This window comes from Lutjanus erythropterus, chromosome 3 (assembly GCF_056507025.1).
Source record: "Lutjanus erythropterus isolate fLutEry1 chromosome 3, fLutEry1.hap2, whole genome shotgun sequence".
Taxonomy (NCBI): Eukaryota; Metazoa; Chordata; class Actinopteri; order Lutjaniformes; family Lutjanidae; genus Lutjanus; species Lutjanus erythropterus.
The window spans coordinates 7,161,455-7,173,891 of NC_139319.1; the positions used below are offsets into that span (position 1 = coordinate 7,161,455).

The following is a 12,437-nucleotide window of genomic DNA, read 5'->3' on the forward strand; positions in this document are numbered from 1 at the left end:
TGGCACCACCATAAAACACCTGATTTTAGAATGGAGTTTGGTTAAATAGTCTGGCCACTTGAAAAAAAAACTACCCGGAGCCCAGGGTATTTCAGTGTGAATAATTCACATATATTGAACTCACATAACTTCTAATAATGAATCTTGTAAAGAGCATAAAGAAAAGTAGGAAGTGGGGCCCAAACACCAACCTATTTACGACTTTTCTTGGCTCATTGTAAAAGTTCATGTAATAAACACAAACTGCAGTTATTGTGCAACTTTGGTGTTTTAAAGATTAGATCAGATTTCTTGAGGTCACACAATAACACAAAGCAACTAACCAATCAGGGCGCAGTAGACCAGCAACTGTATCTGGTTCTGCAAGCTGCGAGTAAAAAAAAACAACTGGTGGCTATATAACAGCAGTTTCCCTCTGAAAAGCCTGTCTGATGGCAAGGTAAACCATTCTCCTCTATGTTATACTTTTACTGATACTGACTTTTTAAGGTGGACCTTTTTTCCTGGCTAAAATTCATTTTTCTGTTGACCCTGTGCTTAGCAGAACATTGCTTAGCTTCCTACAATGGTACTCCTTCTGTTTTGCCAAACTGCCAATCTGCCATCTACTGTAGGTAATACAATGATTATGGGTAAGTACCTCACATAGTCCTACTTAAAAAAACACAAACTGTTCCTTAATACAAATATGGGGCCCAATTTCTAACATACATCTTTGCACAAACAAATCTTTGTTCTGCAAACTAGTCGCCCAGTTTAATCCAAAAGTAAAACTGTGCTTTTGAAAATTGGATTCTAGGTGTCCTTTTTTTTTTTTTTTTTTTTTTTTTTTTTTAAACCCAGTTAACTTAAAAAGTTGGAAGCGAGTGCAGCTGGAGTGTGCAAAATTTCAAAAGGGGGGATTAACTTATCTAAATCTAATTTTGTCGCTGTCTTGTTCATATGCTGCAGTTCTCATTTTGGTGAGTGAAAACCAAGAGTAGAAAATTTAAACTTTCCCCCTGAGGGGAGCAGAGAGGTGGAGGGCCTGTGTGAAGGAGGCGCTTCCCTGTTTCAAGGCCATCATTTGTTTTTACAACGGAAAATCCTGTGAAAAGCTTCACTGCGCTAATTTGCAGATGAGGCAGGCCAACATTACTCCGCACATAAATGAAAGTCTCAATCAGTACTTCTTTTTCCTCTCGACTCTTATTTAGGTAACTTGAAAGATGGAGGAGAAAGACAGGGACCCTCATTCACACTTGGCAGCTCCCCTTCTTCCTATAAGCTCTTGTCAGCAACACAGTGAACATGTTATGAAAGTGCATGAAAGTGCTGTTTGATGTATGACACCAAGACCTTATAGGAGACCTATGTAGAGCGCTTGGTGGCCTGGGTTTGAAAGGATCACAGCGCAACGAACAACGGGAGGATTGAATGCGGCTAGAAAAGGAGCAAAGGGAGGAAGAAGAGGAGGAGAGGAGGAAAAAAAGGAGTTGGAGTGTGCAAGACTTCCAACCCCAAAGGGGTTCAGAAGAGCTTCAGAAGACTTGGAAGGAGAAGAAATAGTGGATTCTTTCTTTTTTGGAAGGTAGAGGAAGGGGACCCTCCTATAGCAATACAAGGGGAAATTCCCACCAATTGAACAAACCACCCGTCAGATCAAAGTGCGCGTGTGCATCTGTGTACGTCTGTGCGATAAGAGCGCTACACACCTGTGAGCAGAGCCACCCGCATTTAAGAGGCGAGGAGAAGGGGAGCTCGAAGGTGGAGAGGAATGCAGGCATTAAAAACTGCTTGGAAATATGACACTGTCATGTTGCAGCGTAACCAAGCAGAGTCAAACACTGTTTGTTTTCATGGTAATAACACACATGGTTACATACTGCATACACCTGTTACAGCAGGCTGTAATCAGAAGCATGTCTGTGTCACTGCAGCAACGGTAATTTGAACAGTTTTATTGTACTGCGTTTTAAATGGAGCTGCAATGTAAAGTTGCATCATATTGGATTTCATAACATTATATCTCCCTGTATAATATCACATTATAGGGTTGTATTGTATTGCATTGTTTTGTATTGTGTCATTTTGTTTGATTTTATCACAATGCACTGTACCCAAATGCATCCAGCTGCATGCTGCATCTTACTGTATCACGTCACATTATACTGCGGCAGCTTTAGATTTATATTTTACAATTTGATCGTGGCTGTTGGTAAAACTTTCTCCCCCAGAAACCATTTTCATTGGGCCTGAGAAAATGTTCATCCACACTGACAAATATAACCTTCAGCCTTGATGACAGCATCATTATTAGTCCGTATTCAACAATTCAAAGTCTTGGCGTCACCTTTGACTCTTCTCTTACTGTCTACTAATTCATGCTTTCAGCTGGAAACTGGAAATTCAACTTTTAAACTCCCATTCAAAATAGTTTGACCCTTTCCCACTTTTACAACTTGTCATACTCTTTCAACTGCATCTTAAGCAAGCAATGTAGTTTAGCTCCCAGCACACTTTATTTTGCGTCCTTCATGCCTTTCTTATTTTTCCAACTATTCAAACTCCAAGCCTTTGTACTCCTTCACCTGCCTTTTTACAAAAGTCAGGAAAGCAGTTTAGCATCAGCTTCTCAACGTCTAGCACTCACACCACCACAGTGTATTCTCTAGTTATTATTCCATGTTCAACAAATAAAAATCTGGGTTCACCTCGTCTCTTACTTTCAACAATAAATCCAGGTCAGACAAAAAACTTGCCACTTATTACCCCTTAAACTCTTCATGGACTGGCACCTCTGTAATTGGTAGAACTCCTCAGACCTTCCCCCACATCTCATGAGTCCAAAGATTAATAGGAAATCTTCTGGCATCTTCGCTGAGGAATGTTTTAGCTCAACCAATCAGAGGCAAACCAGTGAGATTGTTTTAATTGATGCCAGAAACATATTTATTTTCTCTCTCCTGAGAGAAAAGAATTGCTACTGATTGTTCTGGGTTTTGTTCCTACTTAAAGTATTTTCTGTTGATAAGCAAAAAAAAAATATTCTTGTTATTTGAACGTGTATTCTAGCTTTAATATGTTTATCCCAGTCAAGTAAGCCAGGAGCAGATCATGTATTTGCCTCTGTGTGTGCATATGTGAGTGAGTGAGTGTATGCTTTCCAAGATCACTGGACCCACAGCTTGTCCGCAGAAAACAACCTGAAAAACCTTTTGACTTGACCTTTTTTGACTTTTATGCCTTTTAAGTTTTTTTGGCATTATCTTTTCACGTCATCCCATTCTTGTGAACATGATATTTCATCGAAGCCTTGAAGAAAAATCTTCAAACTTGACACAAATGTTCATTTGGACTCAAAGATGAGCTGATTAAATTTTGGTGGTCAAAGGTCAAGGTCGCTCTGACTTCCTGTCCGTCCCGTTCTCATGAACGTGATATCTCAAGAATGTTTTGAGATTATCTCCTATGACAACAGTGAGTATCTACCAACACCTGATTAATCAGCAGCTTAACACAGCACAGTTTCCCTGCAGTTCCTCCTACATTACACGCTGTTGTTGCCTCTCCTTAACTCTTGGAGTAGTTAAATATCAGTTGAACTACTGTCAGATGCTGCTTGCGCTGTATCTGCTTTGGTACACAGGTTATGGGTGTTTTATGTGTGTTCTTATATGTTCTTGTGTTTGCATGTGTGGGTGGCTGCAGGAGTTCCTAACGTGTGTCAGGTCCTTTTCCTCTTTCATGTCAGATGTTATTAGACACTAAAGGAGGTCAAAGGTCAAACGTCTGTCTTGCTGACACACATATTTGCTGTCAGTCTTTCTTTTTCCTCTCTTCCAACTGTCATGAGAGTCCTGAACTCTTCTGGTGACAATAACATTGAAAGTTGGAATGTTTTCTTTACGTATTCCGACAAATATTCTGACATGCAACAGCAAAAATCTCTACGATGTCAGAGTTCTGGTATGCAATAATTTTACTTGCAAAAACATTACATGAAAAGGAGGGTTGCAAATTATGAGCACAATCGATTAATTGCTTAATCATTATTTTAAAAAAAAACAGATTTTTTTCTTATACCAAACAATACCAAATGTGTTTTCCCCTTCAATCAAAGCTATATTCCCACAGCAACAGCTTATGAAACATATAAAGACGTAAAGACCTACATATTAAACATATATAAGACTTTCTTACTAATGCTGAAGGTATAACTGAACCAGGGTGACTGGATGGTGAATACATGATGAGATGAATATATTGAACATACTGAACTTGCAGTGAAGTGGCTAATGCTTGCTTAAAGGGAGAAAATGAGAGCTTCTGTTTTAACATCAGTCAACTGACTGTTTCTGTGTGTCGATTTATTGTTTATTGATGGTTCAACAGTGAAGTGGTTCATCACAATCTTGAACTGATGATTGGAGGTCAACAAATATAACGCAGTACATGAGAGGAGGGGGTATAGCTCAGTGGTAGAGCATTTGACTGCAGATCAAGAGGTCCCCAGTTCAACTCTGGGTGCCCCCTGTCATTCCTTTGTTACTGAAAAGCCCTTGTTGCTGTACAGGAAGTGACAGCTTTGAAACCCACATGTGAGTTTGAACTGGGCTGACTGGACCCGCTGTGTCCATAGGCTTTCACAAAAACACATGTGAATACACAGGCACCACGTAGAGATGAACTGTCCTGTACAATCAGCTGAAATGATGTATCTACAACCTATGTTTACTTAAAAATTGGTTTTAAATGCACCACAAAACAGTGGCTGTTACCAGCTTTTTGATGGATCTGATGAAAATGAATTTAGTGATATCCACTGCATCCATAAATATCCTGGGATCAGAGATGAAATGAAAAACGCCTTTTTAATCTTTCGAGATCACATCCTCATCGTATAATGCATCTATTTAACAAAAAGAACCACTCATTTGTATTCCTATATAATTTTCTCTTTCTGAAGAACAAAATATGACCTGTACTGTACTTATGTCAGCTTGAACCAACCAATAATTTCATGCCATCCATCCCTCAATCAATCAGTACAGAGCTAAGATTCATTAGTCAGTCAGTTAATAACAGCATGGTATGGCCAGTTATGATACACAGACTTTTCAATGAGTGTTCAGAGAGTTTATAGAGGGGGTATAGCTCAGTGGTAGAGCATTTGACTGCAGATCAAGAGGTCCCCAGTTCAACTCTGGGTGCCCCCTACTGTAACCTGCTCTTTTGTTTTTTATGAAAATGGTTATCTTTGAGCCACACCTTCAAGTATAAGTCTTTAAACTGTTCAGGATTTATGTTCAGAAATAAAAACCTGGTCACTTGGGTACTTTCTAACAAAATGTGGAAAGCAGATGTTCATTTGTTGTTTTTTTTCATCATGCAGGTTAAAAAAAAGGCTTTTTTGCCCCCTTGGCCCTTGCAAAAATGCAGTATATATTTTGAGAGCCCCAAGATCAAAATGGCTACTTTTCCGCCATGTTGGAAATAGTCTTTTTAACGGTTTGGCCTATGATGCTGCGGTGATTGGTTTGTTTGAAAAGATGTAGTAAAAATGTCCTTTTGGATTCCCCTAATGTAGGCAAATGCAATTGATTCCCCCAATGTCCAAGATAACATGCTAAAGACCATCTAGACTGCATTTCCAGTGAACAAAATGTGATAAAGTGCCCTCTAGAGTGCCCTTACAGTGGAGAAAAAGTGATGTATTGCCCTCTAGACTTACTGGAACTTATAATAATCGTTTATAATTATACTTGACCCTCAAATCCGAGTTGGACACTGATTTCCAGCTCTGAAAAATCATTTTTTTTAATATCACCATGGACCATACATGTTGGACTCATGCTGAGTTGAGTTATAAGCAGTAAAACAACAAGTAGGTGCAGATACTGTAGGTCATCTTAGAGATTAAAATGGTCCATGCTTGTGGTTGATGAGAAACAAACCTTCGCTCAACCTGGTTGTGGAATTCCTGCCCCCCAAAAAGTTCCAGAAACTGTGTAGTGTGCAGTGCTTGTGGGTACGAGCAGTGCTTTGCTGATGAATGAGCATACTGGCGTGTTTGTGTATGGGGGTATAGCTCAGTGGTAGAGCATTTGACTGCAGATCAAGAGGTCCCCAGTTCAAATCTGGGTGCCCCCTACTGAGTAATGGTCCCTTCCCTTTTAATTAAAACATAGTTCTTTCACTCATCTGCTAACAGGTAACAATGAAAGCCAGGTAGAGGGTCCACACCTTGATGAGCACATGAATGAAGAAATGCCAGTCGCTCATCCTTGGTGTAAAGAATAAAGATAGTTCTGCTTGTCAGATCTCTCAGGAAAACTGGACTGAGCAGCTGGAATTCATCATGTTCTGGACCACAGACATAGACATATACATAAATGCCCTATTGGCCTCGGGCTTGTATGTTGTAGTTGCTACCATTTTTGTTCAACACTGACCTGTGAACAAATACATATTTTGGAGGGAGCTGCATTTTTTCTGGATAAAAAGCACTATAACATTTATTTCTCAACTGATCTCAGTTAGTGGTGTCATGTTCAAAGGTTTATGATTTACATGGTGTCATCTTAAAGTCTTGAACAGCACTCATTAAGATTGGTTAAGAAATAAACGTTATACTGCTTTTTAACCAGAAAACCAGGCATTTGACCACTTGATGAAGTGGTGTTGATTTAAAGGTAAATGTTCAGTTCCAGTGTCACTGATCTGCAGTCAAATGCTGTACCACTGAGCTACACCCCCACCCATGCAAGTCTCCATTGATGAGCAAACTATTAATTGGGTAATACTGAGAGACAGTCAAGAGAAACCGTGTGATTGTTAACCCTCATTTGAAGCCAACAAACAACAATAAGAGGAGATGGATGCAAATAACAGTTTTTTCATGGAGTTTTATATTGCACTGCTACTTCAGCTACCATTTGCCTTGGTGTTAAAAACAAACCTAAGTGTGTGTGTACTTGCTCTTCATTTATACACTGCCTGGCCAACAAAAAGTCGCCACCTGGATTTAACTAAGCAAACAGGTAAGATCCTTCCACTATGTTTAACAGTGAAAGTAAGAGCATTTCCACACACAGTGTGAAGAGAACTGAAGGGATTGGGACTAAACAGCTGTGTAGAAAACCACTTATCACTGAGGGTAATTGGGAAAAAAAAGGCTTCAGGTTGCTAGAGAGCATAAAGATTGGACTCTGGAACAATGGAAAAAGGATGAGTCCAGATTTGCCCTGCTCCAGAGTGATGGGGGCATCAGGGTAAGAAGTGAGGTGGACGAAGTGATGCATCCAACAAAACATTCGAGTGTGCGACTTTTCTTTTGGCCAGGCAGTGCGTTCTGGACAGTCCAGCTGGCCTGCATATGGGATTTGTGTCAGTGTCAGAAAAGTAGGTGAGATGTTGATGAATAAAGATGAAACCACACTTCCTGTGTAGGGGGCACCCAGAGTTGAACTGGGGACCTCTTGATCTGCAGTCAAATGCTCTACCACTGAGCTATACCCCCCTGAAAGTGCTGTGTATCTATTTTTCCTTATTGTTTGATTGAGCATCCATCACATGAATAAAATCCAGGTCTGTAACCACATCTGATCCAAAACTAACATGGATCATACAGGATAGAGGACACCTGCTGTGGTCAACCTAGGTTAATGTGAAGATGGTGAACACTGATGATGATTTTCAGAGGCACAAACATGAAGACTCTAAGTCATGGTGTTCTCTCGAAGCTGTACATTAGGTGGATTTGATTGAAGTTCTTAAAGATGTTTCATCTTCTGTTGAAATGTCTCCAAGAACATCAAATGAGTCCACTGGGCAGATAAAGAGAAACATTAACATTTGAGGGGGCACCCAGAGTTGAACTGGGGACCTCTTGATCTGCAGTCAAATGCTCTACCACTGAGCTATACCCCCTCTATAAACACTGGCAATCCTCATTGAAAAGTCTGTGTATCATAACTGGCCATACCATGCTGTTATTACCTAACTGACTAATGAATCTTAGCTCTGTACTGATTGAGGGATGGATGGCATGATATTATTGGTTGAATCAAGCTGACATAAGTACAGCACAGGTCATATTTTGTGGAAAGAGAAAATGATTGGATTTTGAAATACGAATACAAAGGAGTGGGGTTTTTTTGTTAAGTAGATGCATAATGTGATCTGGAATCATCTCGACGATCCCATGATATTTGCAGATGCAATGGATATCACTACAGTTGTAGATACATCACTTCAGCTGGTTGTACTGGACAGTTCAGCTCTATGTGGTGCCTGTGTATACACATGTGTTTTTGTGAAGTCCACAGAGGTGGACACCGTGGACCCAGTCATCCCAGTTTGAACTCACATGTGGGTTTCAAAGCTGTCACTTCCTGAGCAGCAACGAGGGCTTTTCAGTAACAAAGGAATTACAGGGGGCACCCAGATTTGAACTGGGGACCTCTTGATCTGCAGTCAAATGCTCTACCACTGAGCTATACCCTCTAGACACTTGATGAAAATTTTGAATTATTGGGGTGTATGATCACGGATGCAGACACAAGGATTAGCTCCGTTACCTCATTAACCCAGCACAGCGGAAACATCAGCAGTGAAGAAATGTGACCGCCGGTATCCACTGATCGTCCTGCTGCGAGTAGTTTGGTTCAGCAGGTGGGCGGCTTTAGAAACAGCATGAGTGTTTTGGTTGTCACAAAAGAGCAGGGAGAGAGAAGGGTGCTGTTCAGATCTGGTGTTAACATGGATCCCTGGTAATCTGATCACAAGTCAACAGAGTACGTGAGTTCACACCTAGCAGTACAATGTTTCTCCAGATGTGTCTTGAGGGACCACTTGTGATTGGATCTAATTTCTCCACTCTATATGCAAATTAACACTTAAGCTGTTTTGTCGGTTGAATGTCCATTAGGCTGTTTATTCGTGCCCTCCTTTTTTTTCAGTTCAGCGCCACGCTAAACTCTTCCATCAGCCCACAGTGAGCGTCATATTTTACCTGTGCTGTGTGGCCCAGGACACTGCTGAAAGAACGTGGTCACACGTGACCCAGAACACCTCCAAATGTGGTCTGAGCAATCTGATCAGAAATGCATTCTGAATGCGTTCAGACCTGAATTCAGAAGTGTCCACTTGTGATCAGATCACTCACTCAGATCAAGTACGTTATCATCAGGTTAGAACAGGGCAGCACGTTTGATAAGTTATCATAAGATCCAGCTGACCTCTTATGACAAGATTCTTCAACTACATTTGTCCAAGGGCCGGAACTTTTCTGAGCAGAAACTGGGGGCCAGACTTCAATAATATTTTCAGTTTCTTACTGAATTAATGTTATATGCTAAAGCTCACTGTGGCTGCTCCTCACTGTTCCACTCAACTGATCCACTGTCAAAAAAAATGCTGAAAATAACCATTGTTTTATAGACGCACTTTTGATGAACAATAGTGCTGAGTGCTAAGCGTATTGTATTTCCTGTGACAACTTCAAAACAAAAGTCACGTTGTTCATGTTTCTTCAGTTAAATGATTTTAATTTGAAGCTGCAGCAGTGTGAAATGTTCAGTTTGCATTAGCAGTGAATTAATACTCCATTTTCTAAGAATTCACCACAGAAACCCAGTTCATAATGTTGCAATACTTTCATCAGTGACCATTCTACGGGCCAGACGGGAAGCTTTGGCGGGTTGGATGTTGCCCGCAGGCTGCCAGTCGATGATCCCTGTCATATGCTTTCAAGGCCTACGTTAGGCCAAAGCAGAAGCAATGGTAATGGGATTTAGAAAGGAAATCTAAGTGAAATATATATAATCTGGGTAGATTAGATATACTTTGCTTTAATATGCTGCAGCAAGTGAAGCAGAAGAAGAAGAGGAGGAGAGAGATTTGGATGGAGACAAAGAGGAAGAGTAGATGAGGATAATAAAAAGGTGATGAAGGAGGGATTAAATGGATATAAAAAGGACGATGATAGCGGCGATGATGATGGTGACGTGAAGCCTCCTGTGATGAAAACTGTTTGTATGTGCTGCGGTCAAGGGACCAGTCCTTTAAAGGCGCATAAACTGTATGTCAATAGAGATGAGGACGATGTTGTCCAGTCATGCTGTCATGTGTTTATCACTAATCCAGTCATGCTACTGTACAGGTCCATATAAAGTCATAACAACATCACAACTGCATCCGCTGTTGCCACAGTAATGAGGAAAAAACGTCTGCTGCATTTCTTCCTGTTTTTTCCCCTGGCCAAGAGGTCCAATTCCCACATGACCTGGACAGGGGGAAACCGGACACACACACACACACACACACACACACACACACACACACACACACACACACACACACACACACACACACACACAATATACCAGTGCTACGTAATGTCATATTAGCTAAGGTACTGTACGTTAAGTCCAGACCTTTCCTGCTGTTCCAGGGCGCAGGGCGTCCTGTCACCAACAGTTTTTGCTGTGTCCCTTTTTTTAAATGATTTACATCCAGGGAAACTGTTGTACTTTGTGCAAAATCTACAAAAACATCCAATGTGAAATATGAGTTTTCACTTATGTCTGAAAATTTATGGAAGCAAATAATAGACATAAATGTCCTTGTATCTCTCTTATAAGCAATTCAGACCTTATTAATTCAGACAGATAGTTTTCAAAGTAAAATACTTAAGTGTTTTACAGTAAATTCAGTTCATTTCAACATTTTCAGTAGTGATTAACACATGCCCCTTTTATGTGTTTTTCATGTGGCGATATGTTAGTTTATATAGTTATGGGTTTTGTGATAATGTGACAGTTTTTAAATGTGTTGCCTTATATTTAACATGACAAAGAAACATTCTGTAGTTTTTTTTTTTTTATGCAACTGATGAACTAATCAACAAGGTCGGGGTGATATTAATGTTGTAATACTGAGGGACAGTTAAGAGAAACTGTGTGAATGTTAAGCCTCATTTTAAGCCAGTTAAAAAATGTGAGCCACTGTTTTTCATGTTGCTTTTTGTGGAAGTTTATATGGTAGAGCTAGCTCAGCTAACATTAGCATTCTTAGATGTACACCAATTGATCTGTGCGTTATTGCTCTTCATTAAAGTATTCTCTATATCCTTGACATTGCTGTTGCCTTAGACATGGGAATATGTTCACTGACGTCAGAGCAGTACATGAATGCTTGAATTAAGACAAGAAGAGAACACAGGGGGCACCCAGATTTGAACTAGGGACCTCTTGATCTGCAGTCAAATGCTCTACCACTGAGCTATACCCCCTCTAGAGATAGATGTGTTCATCAGTCATGAAAACATTCAATACATGTACTGAAATCCAGGTCTGTGCCCGCATTTGATTCAAAGATTTCTTATTTTCTTTCTTATTTTAGGCAATGTAGCTGGTCAACCTGAATTCATTGCACTGAATTTCATCAATAAGCAATTTTCCCATCTACACAAACCCCTCACTTACTTAAAGGGAATGTTTGGCACTTTTCACGTGGATGTCCAGTCAGTCTTGACGGTAAATGTAACCAGGGGAAGTAATAAATTCCTCAGTGCTAGAGTCATGCTGGAAGTGCATGTATTATGATGCATTGTCCACAAACATCGTGCACAAGCTTCTGATGCTTACACCCGTACTGCCATGTACACCGCACTAGCCTGTAGTTATTACTTTGTTGGCCAAAACATAGCTATCTAGAGGTGGAGGCTATAGTTGTTTCTTACATAGAGTAACATCAGTGAGTGCAGTAAGAACAGCATATTTTGCAGTAGGAACTCCAGCTTTCCCAGTCAACAAATGACTGGACATTCACATGATGCTATATCATCAATCAGACCAGTGGAAGAATTGCTGGAATTAAAGGTGAAGCCATACTTCCTACATAGAAGCAACCCAGATTTAAACTGGGGACTGCTTGATCTGTAGTCAAATGCCCTACCATTGAGCTATACCCCCACACATGCAAGAACTGACAGAAGAGCAAACCATTAACTGGGTAATACTGGGGGACAGCTTCTCAGAACGAAGAGCATGACAGTGTCTGTGGGTAAAGGACCCAGGGCTGACATTAGCTGCCAGCCTGCCACACAGTGTGGCTAATGTTAGCAGTGCTAGCAGCAGCAGGAGCAGCTGCACGTTTCTCTAGTCGATTGAATATATATCAGCTTATTCTGTCACATTTTGCATTCAACATAATTTCCATTTTCTAGATTAAAACACTGCCAAACTGCGCTGGTTTTACGATCCGTCATCTGTTTGACTTCGCTGATATAAATATCCAGGGTTGCCTGGGCGATCGGGGCATACACACTGGGTGAGAGAGGGTGCTGTCTGACAGTGCCGCTGCACCGACTACTGGTGGGCGGCTGCATGAAGTCGTAGAGGCAACAGATAACTGGCATCATGCATGAATGAAATATTGATAAATAGATTAAA

At 40.6% G+C, this 12,437-nt stretch overlaps 7 non-coding genes across 7 annotated transcripts; 3 read left to right on the plus strand and 4 right to left on the minus strand.

Annotated features, from left to right (window-relative positions):
• Window positions 1-4,443: 4,443 nt before the first annotated feature.
• trnac-gca (transfer RNA cysteine (anticodon GCA)) lies at window positions 4,444-4,515 on the plus strand. Its single transcript has one exon. It is a non-coding gene; the product is annotated as a tRNA-Cys (tRNA).
• Window positions 4,516-5,126: 611 nt separating this feature from the next.
• trnac-gca (transfer RNA cysteine (anticodon GCA)) lies at window positions 5,127-5,198 on the plus strand. Its single transcript has one exon. It is a non-coding gene; the product is annotated as a tRNA-Cys (tRNA).
• An 862-nt stretch (window positions 5,199-6,060) lies between these two features.
• trnac-gca (transfer RNA cysteine (anticodon GCA)) lies at window positions 6,061-6,132 on the plus strand. Its single transcript has one exon. It is a non-coding gene; the product is annotated as a tRNA-Cys (tRNA).
• Window positions 6,133-7,429: 1,297 nt separating this feature from the next.
• On the minus strand, window positions 7,430-7,501 carry trnac-gca (transfer RNA cysteine (anticodon GCA)). Its single transcript has one exon. It is a non-coding gene; the product is annotated as a tRNA-Cys (tRNA).
• A 338-nt stretch (window positions 7,502-7,839) lies between these two features.
• Window positions 7,840-7,911, minus strand: trnac-gca (transfer RNA cysteine (anticodon GCA)). Its single transcript has one exon. It is a non-coding gene; the product is annotated as a tRNA-Cys (tRNA).
• A 504-nt stretch (window positions 7,912-8,415) lies between these two features.
• trnac-gca (transfer RNA cysteine (anticodon GCA)) lies at window positions 8,416-8,487 on the minus strand. Its single transcript has one exon. It is a non-coding gene; the product is annotated as a tRNA-Cys (tRNA).
• A 2,716-nt stretch (window positions 8,488-11,203) lies between these two features.
• trnac-gca (transfer RNA cysteine (anticodon GCA)) lies at window positions 11,204-11,275 on the minus strand. Its single transcript has one exon. It is a non-coding gene; the product is annotated as a tRNA-Cys (tRNA).
• Window positions 11,276-12,437: the final 1,162 nt, after the last annotated feature.